Source organism: Tupaia chinensis, unplaced genomic scaffold (genome assembly GCF_000334495.1).
Source record: "Tupaia chinensis unplaced genomic scaffold, TupChi_1.0 Scaffold148768_1, whole genome shotgun sequence".
In the NCBI taxonomy this organism is placed as follows: domain Eukaryota; kingdom Metazoa; phylum Chordata; class Mammalia; order Scandentia; family Tupaiidae; genus Tupaia; species Tupaia belangeri.
Genome location: NW_006208615.1, coordinates 1,188,558 through 1,199,508, shown reverse-complemented (window position 1 = coordinate 1,199,508; position 10,951 = coordinate 1,188,558). Strand labels below are relative to the sequence as shown.

The 10,951-nt window shown below is 37.1% G+C and overlaps 1 pseudogene; it reads left to right on the top strand.

Moving 5' to 3' along the window:
- The first annotated feature begins 486 nt into the window (after positions 1 to 486).
- Positions 487 to 1,613, top strand: LOC102473436 (tomoregulin-1-like; annotated as a pseudogene).
- The last annotated feature ends 9,338 nt before the right edge of the window (positions 1,614 to 10,951 follow it).

The following is a 10,951-nucleotide window of genomic DNA, read 5'->3' as shown; positions in this document are numbered from 1 at the left end:
TGTATTAGAATCTGCATTTTAACAAGACTTCCAGGTGTTTCACATACATATTCACATTTGAAAAATATCACTATGTCTAGGTCAGTGGTTAGCTTAGTTACCTTACTTTAACTGCACTTAGAGAATCAGCTAAGCAGCTTTAAAAATATGAATGTGCAGACCTCACCCAGGAACAATTCGATTAGACCTCACAAGTTAGGGCTGGACATAAGTAGTTGCTACAGCTCATCAGGTGATTCCAATGTGTAGCTAAGGTTGCGTACCCTTTGTCCAGGCTGTGACTCATTTAGCCCTGCTTTTACAATAGTTACCACTCTTCTGTCTCCTTCCAGGAATTTATTGATCGTGCACATTTACTGATTCCATTCTTTCATCCCCCTGCGCCTTCTATTAAATATTCTTTGTTAAAGAAAAGTCAAAGTAGAGAGTGAGTCCAGCACCCAGTGAGGTTGAGCAGCCAGCCAGGGTTCCCGATGTGATTAATTAAATGTGAGGGAGTCTGATGTAAGAATTTGTGATGAATCATCATGTAAATATGAAGGAGTCTCTAAAGAAGATGGAGATGGATTGAAATGTGTATGCCATTTTCAGTGCCAAACAAATTACATCCCTGTCTGTGGATCAAATGGGGACACTTATCAAAATGAATGCCTTTCTCAGAAGGGCTACTTAAAAGCACCAGAAAGAGATAACAGTAATAGGAAGAGGACCATGCTACTCTGGTAATGGCTCTGGCTCTGGAGAAGGTGAAGGTCAGGGGCTAAAGTTCACAGAAAACACTCCAAGTGAGAACCTTGTAAATATAAAGTTGAATGTGAGGAAGCAGCACAAAATACTGGGTGTGTATATAATACAGATTGCAGCGGATTCTGTTTTAACCCCGTGTTTCCTTCTGAAAAGAGATCTTATAATAAGCACAGTTTTGTTTGAGAAGCATTTTGTGTAAAGGAAGAACAAATTGATATAAGGCATCTTGGCTATTGCACAGGGATGACTAGTTTGTTGGAAAAGAAAGATGATAAATTTTAATATTGATGAGATGTGAAAGAGACAGAGAAAGGCAGAGAGAGAGAAACAAGCACCCCCAAAAGGGTCTTCATGTAGCAATCCTCTTCCAGCCTCAGCCAGTCAGGATCATGGTCATGTGTACATGCCTGGTGCATACAGGGAGACTTTGGAATCTGAACCTGGACCTTCCCATGTGGCATCAACTTTACAGATAGCATTGTGTCACCCCGGCATTAATGCTAGTGATCAAAGAGAAGATGTTTATATTAAAAACCATATGCCTTGCCCTGAAAACCTCAATGGTTATGGCATCCATGGAAAAAGTCAATCTATCTATTCTACTCTGAAAGTTTCTTGTAGAGGTGAATCTGGTTACACTGGACAGTACTGTGAAAATAAAACCTTTACTATTCTCTGTGTAGTGCCAAGCAGGCCAAAAGCTCACTCTTGTTCTTATTGCAGCAATTATTGAAGCTGTACGAATTGCCATTATAGTAGCAATTGTCATGTACATAACAAGAACATGTCCTCAAAACAAGAGAGGACGTTGACAGAAGCAAAATCTAGGTCATTTTGCTTCAGACACATCATTCAGAATGATTTAGACTGATGACTTTTATATGAACACTGACCATGTTGTATACATTTAATATGTATTTTTTAAAGAATGGAAGTATTTATTTCAGAGGCCTTATTTTTGGACATTTTTAGTGTAGTACTGTTGAGTCCTATTTAGAATATTCAGCTACAATGGCTTCGGACTATGTAGTAGTCTTTGTTGTAATTTGTAAATATGGAAATTTGTTTCATGAATTTGTACCACATGGTATTCTAAGACTTGTTCTTTAACCATGGAACATACTATTTCTGCAAATATGAATTACTTCACAAATGGTTATAAAGTCATACCCATCACTTCCACAATGACCACAGCAAATGACCAAGCATGAATTAAAGGTAAAGATGTTTACAGATTACTTTTCTGACCAAAAAATTAGAAGACACTGTGTTTAAATTGTTATTGAAATGTTTTTGAGAGTTAGTAAAAAATTTTTTAGATACTGTCTATTACATGAACGACCTGGTGGTTTGAAACTCATGCTGGGTGCTTATGCCTATGTGCCCAAAATTCTGAGAAAAGAGGAGAAGGGATTGCCACTTAGCCATCCCTGTAGTAATTTTTTAGATACTGTCTATTACATGAACTATAAAGCTCTGTGTGTGTGTGTGTGTGTGTGTGTGTGTGTGTGTGTATGAGGGTGAGCATTAAATGTAAGATATTTAAAAGATATATGGACTGGAATTTGATTATTTCTAATTTTCATGCATTTGTGAATTTTCTAAAACTCTTCCTACTTTCATCCCACTGTGGTTGGAAAATATACTTGATATAAGTTCGTTCTTTTTACATTTGTTCAGGCTTGTTGTATGAACTAATATATGACCTATCCTAGAGAATTTTTGGTGTGCACTTGAGAAGAATGTGCATTCTGCTATTGTTGGATGGAATGCTGTGTATATTATTGTTAGGTATATCTGGTCTAAATTGTAGTTTAAGTCTGATATTTCTGTACTGATTTTCTGTTTCAATAATATGTCCATTGCTGAAAGTGAGATATTGAAGTTGTTATTATAGTATTATGGCTCAACTTTCCTTTCATATCTATTATGATTTGCTTTATATATTTAGGTGCTTTAATGTTCAGTGCATGTATATTTAGCATTGTTATATTCTCTTAATGACTTGACCCCTTTATCACTATATAATGATTTTCTGTCTCATTTTATTACTGTTTACTTAAGGTCTATTTATTCTGATATAAGAATTGGTCTCCCTGTTATCATTTTGTTACCATTTGCATGTAGTATCTTTTTCGATATTTTCACTTTCAGTCTATGTGCATTGTCCTTAAAGCTAAAGTGAGTTTCTTGTAGGCAGCATATAATGAAATATTTTCTTTCTTTTTAAGCTATTCAGCCACTCTGTCTTTTGATTGAAGAATTTAATTTATTTACTTTCAAGGAAATAATTGCTAAGTAAGGACTTGTTAGTGCTATTTGTTCATTGTTTTCTGGTTGTTTTATAGATACTTTGTTTCTTTCTTCCTCTGTTGATGTTTTGCTTTTAATTAGGTGGTTTCCTCTAGTGGTTTCCTTTGATCCCTTACTTTTTATCTTTTGTGTATCTACTATAGATTTTTGCTTTGTGGTTATCATAAGGCTTACAAAAAACATAGCAAGCTGTCTTAAACTGCTAGGGAATGAACTTTGATCGTATTTTTAAAACCTCTACACTTTTACCCCTGTTTAAAATTTTTGATGTCACAATTTATATCTTTATAGTGTGTATTTGTTAAAGAACTATTGTTGCTATTATTATTTTTGATAGCCTTCTTTTTAATCTTTATATTAATAATGTAAGTGATTTATCTATTACTATTAATTACAGTATTACAGTGTTCTGAATTTGAGTGTGCACTTACTTTAGCAGTGAATTTTATGCTTTTATATGTTTTTTTCTTACTAATTAGCATCCTTTTTCTTTTAGCCTGAATTCCCTTTAGCATTTCTTGTAAGACAAGTCTGATTGTAATGAACTCCCTCCACTTTTATTTGACTATGACAGTCATTATCTTTCCCTCATTTTTGAAGGACAGCTTTGCTGGGTACATCCAGCTTTGCTTGCTTGGCAGTTCTTCACTTCAGGACTGATAATAAATTATCCTACTCCCTCCTGGCCCATAAAGTCTCTGCTGAGAAATCTGCTGCTAGCTTTATTTGAACTCCCTTATATAATATTTACTTCTTTTTTCTTGCTGCTTGCAGATTCTCTCATTTTCTTTGATTTTTGACAGTTGGATTACATGTGATTTGTTGTAGTATTGTTTGGATTGAAACTGACTGGATACCCTTTACCTTCTTGTACGTGGTACTTAATATCTTTCTCCAAATTTAAAATGTTTTCTGCTATTATTTTTACCCCCTCTTTTTTTTTAATCCTTTGTCTATTTTCTTTTCATCTACAAACTCTTATAACTTGAAAATTTGCTCTTTTGATGCTGTCCCATAAATGCCATAGGCTTTCCTTTTTCTTTTTCATTCTTTCTTCTTTTTACTACTTTGGATGTATATTTTCAAATAACTTGTCTTTGACTTCACAGTATTTTTCTTCTGTTTGATCAGTTCTGCTTTTGGTGTTCTCTATTGCATTTTCATTTCATTCACTGAATTCCTCAGCTCCACAATCTGTTTGATTTTTTTAAAAAACGAATCTCCATCTCTATTTAATTTCTCATTTGGCCATTTCTTGTTTTTCTGATTTCATTGAATTGTTTCTCTCTCTCTTCCTTTTCTTTTGAAGTTTGCCAAATACCCTTACATTTTTTTTTAATTCTTTTCCAGGCAGTTTGTATTTCTTCTTTTTAGGGGGGAATGGGGGCTAGTTGCAGGAAGATTACTGTGTTCTTTTGGTGGCATTTAATATACTTGGATTTTCAAGTTTCTTGTTGTGTTATGTACATTTGAAATAGTAGGGACTTATTCTAGTCCTTGCATACTGCCTTTGTCTGGGAAAATTCTTCAATCTCCTCTCTGGATATTCTTGGTAGGCATTTTGGTATGGTCTTACGGCAAGCATGATGCTGGCATCTTTGGGAAAGTTGGTCTGATATCTGGGTCAGCATCAGCATACCTGGCATCTGGATTTGCAGGGTTGAACCTGAAGCCTGGATCTACTGGGGTGAACATTTTGATTGATGTAGTCCTTGATTCTGACTCTGTAGTGACACTGCCAGACATTGGGATGAACCTGATGCTCCGGTCCACTGGGACAGACCTAGAGCCTTAGTCCACAAGTGCTGGCCTTGTGCTGGGGTGCACTTGGAACGTGGAACCACTGGGGACAGTCATTGCGCCAGAGCCCATTTAAAGCCTGAGTCTACCTGAGTGGATGTGGGTTTTGTATCCAGGGGAGATAGCCTGGATCCTGGGTCTGTAGGAGCTTTGTTGGACTCTCAGTCCATGAGGTCTGGCCTGGCATCAGGGTCTACCAAAGTGAGCCTGGTCCCTGAGTCTTTTGGTACAGGCTTGGACTTTGGGTCCTCTGGAGCCTGGTTCTATAGAGACCAGCTTTGAGGCTAGGATCAGCCTAGTACTTGTGCTGGCACAAAGCCTAGGTCTATAAGAAGCACATCTGGAACCTAAAATAGATGGCTTAGCACCTAGAGCCACTAGAGCCTGTGACCTGTATCTGCTGATATTGGCCTGGAAGCTAGTATGCAGGTAGTGTCCCAAAGGTCATGGGGCTTTGGGAGCTGGCCTGAGACCTGAGTTGCAAAAGTGAAGTCCTGGAGCTTGGGTCCAAGGCAGCTAATCAACTGCTTGGGCCTACTGAGATAGGACTGGACCATGGATCTGCTAGAACAAACCTGGAACATGGGCATGGTAGAACATGGGCCTGCGGAGGTCAACTTGGAAAGTATGGCATTGTGGATAGCTCTGACATGGGCAGTCCTAAAGTCAGTATCTCTGGGTGCCTACTTTGTTTCTGAGGCCAGAGATGATGTGCCAACAATAGGGCATGTTAAGGCCTGGGACTATAAGGGCTGGCTTGGCAAACATAGGTAACCCTGTATCCTCTATTCACAGTGGCCAGCTTGGAGGCTGAGCCTGGATCCTGTATCTATAGGATACTTGTCTAAAGACTAGAACAATTTAGGCTCATCTGGTGCTGAGGTAGGCTTGCAGCCTGGAGCTATAGGTGCCAATCTGGTGTTGAGACTAGTCCAAAGGTTAGATCAGATGGAGCTGGCCTGGCTCTGGAACAGACCTAGAGCCTAATTCTGTGGGTGTTGGCCTGGTGCTTGGGCTGGTCTACTGTTTGAGGCCATTGAATGTAGCTTCAAGCTAGGGTAGGCTCAGAGAAGGAGTCTTCTAGGAAGGCCTGGAGAATGGGATCTGGGATTCTGTTTGGTGCCAGGGCACAAATGGAGGCTCAGTTTCCCAGTATTGGCCTGGAACCTGGGACTGCAGAGGCTAGCCTAGCACAGGGTGATCTTGGAGTCTCTATTTGCAGAGGCCAGCCTGATGACAGGCTGAGGGTGTCAGCAAGATCAAGCCTGCCTTGAAGCCCTAGAGCTCAGGGTTGTGAGGGATTGCCTGGCCCTGGGTATACTGGGACAGGCCTGGTTTTGCGGTCCAATGCAAAGTCTTTGCTCACTTTACTCTTTTTATCCCAAGAAGATGGTATTTTTCTCTGTGCTATGCTACTTGGGATTGGGAGATAGGTGACATAGATAATGTAAAACTCCTTCCTACCCTCTTTATGGGTCTCTTCTTGTTTCTGTGCTATACTCAAGTGTAATCTCTCACCTGGTCTCCTTAGCTCTAAAGAAGTAAAGTCTGGTGTAGATAGTTGTGCAAACTGTTTCTGCAGGGAAATGAGTGCTAGAAAGTAATAGTTTGCCATTTTTCTGGCCCATTTCATTAATTATTGTATCCATAGTCCCTCTCCCATTTTTAGCATTCTGTAAATAGTGGTTGAATGAAAGAATGAGCATCCACATTTATATGCATAACAATATGTACTTCAAGGCTATAATTTAATCAAACACTCCCTTAGTCCCTATGAATAATTTGAACCATGCATTTTTTCTAGTTGCATAAGAATTATTATAAGTGAATTGATATATAATAACAGTAGGGATAAAAATCAAAGACTAGATTAAAATGCAACCCTCGGTATAAGTCTCTAAAGAATCTTTCTGAGTTAATTCTGTAGAATTTTATACCAGTTATAAGAGCTACCTCATACCATTGCTACATGGGCACATATATAATCTTGAAGCTAGATCGCAAACCTTTGAAGGGAAAAGAGCATATATAAATCATTTCCTTATCTTTAACCCTATAGCACAATGCCTCAAATATATGAGATGGTCTTTATATATGTAATAGGTTCTTTTCTTAACCACAGTGTTTTCAGGGAAAGATTCTGTTTCCTCATCTGTTCAATGAAGGGTTGAACCTAACCATTTCTAATGCCTTTTTGGCTCTTAGTTTCTATGATTCTATATGTAATATACCTTCAAAACATATATCTCTTCTTTGAAAGGCTTTCTTTGACTTAAACTATAATAAGTTGGAAGCATTGCTACTTAATTCTTAACAAAGAACGTTTTGTTAAATTGTTAAAAATTAGCAACTGTCTGAGATGTCAAGCTGAGTGTAATAATGAGCCGAGTTAAAAATAATTTAATGAATTCATGCATCCTTTTAACACATATAATTTAGAAGGGGCTAAAAATGACTTCCATGAAAATGGACCATGCTAAAAAAAATCCTTACCACAAGACTGCTAATATTTCTACTTTGTTAGATTAGACCTTTACTCAATTACAATGCCATAGCAAAAGAAACAGCTTTTATTTTTAAACTTACTTTCTTTGTTTGTTTGTTTTGTTTTTGCCATGGGGCATGTGCATTCACAGGAGAGAGATGGAGACACAAATAAAGTGAGAAATCACCCTCAAGGGGGGTTGGTCATGCTACAATCCCTTCTCTACCATTCTCATCCTGGGATTTTGGGCATGCACACACATGTACCTGGCATGACTTTGAAGCCACTGGGTCTGGGACACAAACCACGTTAGCAGTGTGGGAGTCCAAAGTCTTAAACACCATGCCGCCTGCTGGCTCCAACTTACTCAGATTTCAAAAATCTGAGTTTGAGCCTGATTTACCTACACACTTCCAAAACCTCCATTTCAGATGCTAAACCATTATTTCATTAAAATCTATCTGCGTTCTCTTCAATTTGGTCATGTTAGTTTTTAATCTCATTCTCTACTAATCCTCTGACCTATGGGCAACATTCAGGACTAAAATGCTGAGATCTCATCACAGCTCTGCAATAAGGACCCACTGAACAAAAGTTCTCTTCTAAGCCTCTCTTGCCCCAAAGGCAGAATCTGAGACATTTCCGGGACCAGCTTAATTCTTATTCTCTATAATCTTGTTAGGAAAAACCAGAATTTCCCTCATACCAATAGAAACAAGAGTGTGAACTACATGTTCACCCTCCAGCTATTTTGTTAAAACGTGGAATAATCAAGCCAGCCCTCTATCCCAGTGGTTAAGGAAAGCTGGGTCCTATATGGCTGACCACAGTTTGAGTCCTAGCTGCAGGCTACTTGGAAGACACATTGGACATGTATACATGTGTGCCTCAAATACTAGCAAGATGGAGAAATGGAGGAGAAGAGATTGTGGTGTGACTACACCTCTTTGGGGGAAAGGGTGCTTTCTCTTTCTTGTCTCTCTGTAAACCACAAGGCTTACTCTAATAACCATAAGAAAAGCTAAATATTTTCTTTCTATGTAAAAACTTATTTCATCCTCACTGTAATCCTAACAATTATTTCTATTATTTTGTTATTAACTCCATTTTACAGATGTAGAAACTGAGACTCAGAAATAGGAAGTGATATACTTTAACCTGTAGGTATGCAGACTACACTCCACACTGCTCTAATCTAACATCAAAGCTTATTTTCTTAACCATTATCTCTGTTATAAATGAAGATGGTAAATAAAGGACAGCACTGGAATGCCTACTGAGCATGCTCCTAGGTAGGTAGTTTAGAAAAGTTCATTGAACAACTATGTTAGTTATCTTAACTACTCATCTATCATAATAAACTAAAGACATGAGCAGGCATTCCTATGGAAATGGTTTTCTTGTAAGAGTAACTTTCCTCTGTTGAAAAGGTGTTTAGAGCATTGGAAAGTATTTTATGATTCTTGCAGAAAAAAAATACATTTTTTGTATACTTAAATATGTATTAATGTATACCCATGTATATGAGTGTATGTGTTTGGGTGAAAATGTGTGTGTATATTTGTGTTTGTATATATATGTATATGTGTACATATATATATGTGTGTGTGTGTGTGTGTGTGTGTGTCTGTATAAGCAGAGACAGAAAGGAAAGAAGAGTGAGCATGTACAAACATATAAGCATATAATTCCATACTAAAGTCAAAGGGTACTAAACTATTCCACTATGTAATAGTCTAAAATGTCTATTTTATCCATGATTTTCCTTGTGAAGTGCCAATTAATGGAAAGATAAAAGATGCCCTATATTTTAGTAAGCTGATTGATTTATTTCTAAAATGTATAATGTTTTTCTGAACTGTATCTGCTTTGGGGTTGACTTACTGTGGAACTTTGGGAATAAATACAATATAACTGTAATGTTTCACCTATACCCTTGTTATACTTGTGTCCACTCTGTTCCCATACTCCATACACTGCCAGCATTTTATTATGCCAAGTTCTTTCTCCCAAAAAGAAGACAAAACTTTTTGTCTTCTTAGAAAGAAATCCAGGATTTATTATTTATTTTGTAAAATAGAACTATGGGGGCCAGCAGGTAGTGTGGTGGTTAAGGCACTGGACTCCCACATGACTGACCATGGTTAGAGTCACAGACCTGGTGGCTTGAAAATCATGCTGGGTGTGTGTGCATGTGTGCCCACAAAATGTATGTGGCCAAAATCCCAGAAGGAGAATGAAGGAGAAGGGATTGTGGCATGGCCATCCCCCCAGGGGTTGATTTCCCACTTTCCCTCTTACTACTCTGGTGAGCACACATGCCCTGTGGCAAAAACCTTAAATTTAAAGATTTCAAAACTAAGGAGAGAGGGAAATAATAAACCCAAATGTTAGAATTTATTTTTATTTATGTATTTATTTATTTGCAGTCATTCACTGTACATCAATACAATATATAAAATGAGATTTTTCCATCCAGTATACATTGTATATTGGCTCAATCAAGGATGTTACCATACAAGTTATCATCAACAATTTTCTTTTTTCTTGTTTCTTATATATTTTGCCTTCCCCCTCCCTTGATTCCCTACTTCTCACCCTCTGCCAACTGCCCCTTCTTCTCCCACTCTGTCTCTGGTATTTACAGATGTTTTCTATGCCTTTTTTTCACATTTTATTGATTCACTAAAGTTCTTAATTGATTTAAAGACATAAGACGTAGAGGACAATTTTCAAATAATCACTCCTAAACCCTACCTGCTACTACATTATCAATTATGATTTATGTACTGACCACTTCTGATCTCCTGGCCAAAATATAACATATATCAATAGCCTGAAACAGTGTTTTCCAAATTTGAGTATAGGTATCACCAGGGGAAACTGGTTAGAAATATACATATACCTAGATAATTCCCCAAAATATTCTGATTTAGGTTGTCTGCGTAGGTTCAGGAGTTTAACAAGCATTCTATGTAAATCTGATGTTCCAACAGCTTTGGAAACATTGACCTCAAAGAATCCAGAAGGTGATGATGGTTATTATTACTCACTCAACTTTATGTTATCTTCCAGGATAAATGCAATCAGGTAGATAAAATACTTAAACTTTCAAAGTAATTTTAATTCCTTTCATATGCAAACTCAGAGTGAATCATGTTTTCAATCTGAATTTAACTCTTCTTCATTGGACTGTTGTGCTATATTATCAAATATCTTCACTCATGTTTTCTGGTCAGAAAGCAGTTTGATATTCCTTTGTCAAATAAAGTGCTGACATTCCTATTACCTTAGTTCACTTAATATAATAGGAAATATCCTCTCATTTATTTTTAATGGAATTTAACATAGTAAGGAATATTTAATAGTAAGTCAGACATTATTGTATTTTATAGATATAACCTGATTTATCTAAATCTAGTCAAAATTTTAGTTTCCAGAATAAAGCATTTATTTTCTGCAATAGAAACCATTAATGATGTCATCATGTAAAAGGACATTCTTTTTAAAAATTATTTATTTAAATTTATTTATTATTATCAAATTTTAACTATGGAGAGAAAGGGAACGTGAGAAAGCAAGCCACTAGGTCTTGGACTCAAATCA